The 4,206-nt window shown below is 45.3% G+C and overlaps 1 long non-coding RNA gene across 1 annotated transcript in view; it reads right to left on the bottom strand.

Annotated features, from left to right (window-relative positions):
• The window catches only part of LOC138172123 (uncharacterized), a 1,064,577-nt gene that overhangs the window by 1,059,080 nt on the left and 1,291 nt on the right, over nt 1-4,206 (bottom strand). The window lies entirely within an intron of this gene.

The raw sequence follows: 4,206 nt of genomic DNA, 5'->3' as shown, positions 1-4,206 counted from the left end.
GCGAGAGAGTAAGGTGGGGGGGGGTGGGGGGGGGGGGGGGAGGTGGAGGGAGGGAGAGAGGGTGTGAGTGTGGGGGGGGGGGAGGGAGAGAGAGAGTGAGAGAGAGAGAGGGTAAGAGTGTGAGGGTGATCGAGACAGAGAGAGAGAGAGAGAGAGAGAGAGAGAGAGAATGTGTGCAGATCTGTGTGCCTGTGAGAACAAGTGTGTGTTCACACTCATGGCGCCTGGGTTTTGTATGGTGCCCCTCTGCTTGGGGCCAGGCCGTGCTGGGGCTGCTGTCCCGTCCGTGGCCCGATCGTGAAAAGCCGTTCTCCTAAGTAAACAACACATCAGCGGCGGGCTCCGGGCAATCAGAAGGGCTACAAATTGGGCCCATGTGCACAGAGCGCGCAGAGCAGAAGCCAGGAGTTAAAGAAGTCATTGTTTTCCCGGCCGACCCTGGGCCGAGAGAGCCGTGCGTGTCAGGTTACAGCTGCTAGAGTGATTCTCGTGCCAGCCCCGCATTTTAATTATAAATATATAAAACAATTTAATAAGACGCCATTGTGGGCTTGCTAAGTCTTTACAACGCTCGCTGGGGGTGGACTGGGAGGAGCAGTATTCCATGTGCCCCAGACCCGGTGCCAACATCTAATGATTGAGAGTCTTCCTGTAATAAATTGGAAAAATCTGGTTTGCAAGAATGGGTCCAAATCACTTGGCATTAGCAAGGTAATTTGTTACCTCGCTTCCTCTTGGAAACGAGAGGATTCCAAGGGGGCTGCAACTCAGTTACTGGGGGCTGGGATGGCCAGAAGCGAAAGGCATTGTGGACAAGCAGGGCGCTGGTGAGGGAGGGCTTTTCTTCCCTTTCTGCCTCCTTCCCACCCTCCCTCCACCCCTTCCTCCCTCCCTCGCGCCGGCCTGCCCACCCCCACCTCTCTCTCCCCCCCTCCCCCCGGGCTGTTCATGGCTCCAGAGGAGAGGTTCAGCGGCCAAAAAGGGAAAGGAGGCTGCCCAGGACAAAAGCCAGATCCAGAGCCACCTTCTCAGGCCCTTTCCAAATCTCGAGGCTGCTTAATTATGATTAATTGCCACATGGATAATCAGATACAGTTTCCAAAGGTTGGAGATGACAGTCCAAGGACGGGAGGGAAGAAGGAAGGTTTGCCTTTGTTCGAAGAAAGAAAGAGGCAGGGCCCTCCCTCAGCCTCATAGCCTTTCCTGATTTTAAAAATTGCCAAACAGAATTAATACCGTCAGGATAGCCTCCTGCCCCCCGGGAATCGGACTTCAACTGTACTATTTCCACAGCTGTCAGTTTTCTCAGGCCTCCTGTCAATAACGCGATGTTGGGGTGCCCTTCTCCGGGAAGAAAAAGCAGTTTCAAGTTTCTGCCTCATGTCTCTGCTTTCTGGGTGGTGTGACACGGCGAGAAGGCACCCAGAAAAAACATAATAATAACAGCAGTTAAAAAGCTTCCACTCTTGACTTAGCTGGATCAAATGTAATAGACCTCCGTCTTTTCTCCCGATTTCCTCTGCTTGTTTTAGAAAACACTGTGAAAAGTGCAGGAGATTTTGTCTTGCCAGCTCTTTCCTCCATTTCAAATCCCTTTGGCTAAGTCAGGGATCACAGGATGTCATTTGCAGCCCCACAGAAGTGCTGGGCCTCGTTCAGCTCCTATTACTAGAAGTCAAATCCCTGGGTTCCCGGCGCCAGGGTTCCGGCTCTTGGCTCCCAGCCCGGCATTGTTTCCTTCATTACATTCCAGAGTGCCTCTCAGTCAGTTAATGTTTGCCCTGGGAGGTCCAAATAGCCAGCAATCAGCACTGAACTCCTCGCTTTTTGTTGAGGGTTGCAGGTTTCCAAAGCAGGGGCTGCCTTGGAAGAAAAAGGCGCAGGTGGACCCGAACCCGGCCATTTTCATTTGATTCCTAAGCACTCCTATTTGTGGCACTTTGGCCATGTGTCCTCGTAAAAGAGTTTGAGAAGACGTCTGGCTTTTTAAGACTTCAGAGGGGCTGGAATTGGTTTGCCCATTTCAGGAAAGTCCTTTTAAAAAAGGAGGAAAAAAAAAAACCCTCAATGGCAGAAAAGCATTTTATCGGGGAATGCTAACAGCCCATCTATTCTGGGCTGTTAATATATGTGCTGTTGTGGGAAGCAACTTTAAAAAAATGGATCAACTAATTTGATCCAGACTCAAGCCCTTAACATTTAATTAAATCCCATCTTTGGGACGGATTTTAAAGGGTCAGATTGTTTGAGCAAATGGAATGTGCCCAGCACCTTGGATGCAGTCCTGGGGATGCTGCCAAAATGGCAGGACGCTCCCATGTCCTGCCATTGGGTCCCACACAGGATGGCATTCCACATATGAATAAACCTCCAATCCAGGAGGAGGACTAGGGAAGGCTGTCTGGTCCTTTCCATGTGAAATAGAGGCATGGTGTCATCAGGGAGGTATCTGGCTCCCCCAGCAACCCTGCTTAAGGAGACAGTATCCTCAACCCAGGTCATTATAGCTCCCTGGGACTGGGATCCCTGAGGAGGTCCCACTTATGCACATACATCTTTTAAAAAGCCAAACTTAACCTTAAATTTAAAAGTTTTGCACAAGCAAAACCAATGCAACCAAGATTAAAAGGAAAGCAGAAATGTAGAAATTTTTTTACAGCCCGTGTTTCTGATAAATGTCTCACTTCTCAAAATAGAAAACTGAGTCAAATTTATAGGGATACAAGGCATTCCCCAATTGATAAATGGTCCAAGGATTTGAACAGACAGTTTTCAGATGGAGAAATTAAAATAGCTATCTATAGTCATATAAAAATGTTCTAAATGTCTATTGGTTAGAGGAATGTAAATCAAAACAACTCTAAGGTGTCATTTCACAACTCTCAGATTGGCTAAGAGAGAAAAGGAAAATGATAAAAGTTGGAGAAGATGTGGGAAAATTGGAACGCTAATGCATTGTTGGTGGAGCTGGAAGCTGATCCAGCTGTTCTGGAGGGTAATATGGAACTATGTGCAAAGGGCTATAAAATTGTGCATACCCTTTGATTCAGCAATATCACTACTATGTATCCCAAAGATATCATAAAAAGAGGAAAGAACCCACATGTGCAAAAATATTTATAGCACCTTTTTTTGTGGTGACAAAGAATTGGAAACCAAGGAGAAACCCACCAGTTGGGGAATGGCTGAACAAGTTGTGATATATGAATGTCATGAAATACTATTTTTCTGTAAGAAATGAACAGGCAGATTTCAGAAAAACCTAGAAAGACTTGCATGAACTGATGCTGAGTGAAGAGAGTAGAACTAGGAGAAAATAGCACACAGTAACAGAAACATTGTGTGATAATCAACTGAGTTACTTAACTCTTCTGAGAGATACAATGGGCCAAGACAAATACAAAAGAGTCATGATAGATAATGCTATCCACATCCAGAAAAGGAACTATGGAGTCTGAATACAGATCAAAGTGTAAGAGTCTCACTTTTTTTCATTTGTTTTTCTTTCTCATGGTTTTCCCTTTTTGTTCTGATCGTTCTTTCCTATTATAACTAATGTAGAAATACGTTTGACATGACTGTACATGCATAGCCTGTATCAGATTCCTCACAATCTTAAGGAGGTGGCAGGGGAAGGATGGAAGGAGAAAAATTTGGAACTCAAAATCTCATAAAAATGAATGTTGAAAACTGCCTTTACATGGAATTGGAAAAATGAAATACTTTTAAGTGAGAAAAAATTAATCTCCTTGAGGAGAGGAACCACGTCACTTGTGTCTTTGTATTCTTAGTACATAGCACAGTGATTTACACATAATATTGCTTAATAAATGGTTTTGGTTGATGGATAAAAACAATAAAGGACAAAATAAAAAGCCAGTCTTCAGAAATTCCTCAGCTCTGGCAATCTGGTAGAAAGACAAGAAAGGTTTGCACATAATCCCTAGGGGAAGGTCCAGACTACAGAGACCTGGGAAATCCCAGCTACCCACCCCCTCCACCCCAGCTCCCACCTGCTTTGGTTGGGGCCAAGAGGAGACATGGGTAGTTGGATCTCAGCAGGCCTAGGAAAAGGTTTTCCTCATTTTCTTTTATATGGACACAGACTGTTAGGGGTTTATATTCTCAAATACAGATTAGATAGATAGATAGATAGATAGATAGATAGATAGATAGATAGATAGATAGATAGATAGATAGATAGAT

The sequence above is a fragment of the Petaurus breviceps genome, unplaced genomic scaffold (genome assembly GCF_028583685.1).
Source record: "Petaurus breviceps papuanus isolate PSGF00001 unplaced genomic scaffold, PetGlider_PUasm1.0 490, whole genome shotgun sequence".
NCBI lineage: Eukaryota > Metazoa > Chordata > Mammalia > Diprotodontia > Petauridae > Petaurus > Petaurus breviceps.
The sequence above is the reverse complement of the archived record's forward strand: the minus strand, read 5'-3'. Positions and strand labels throughout refer to the sequence as shown.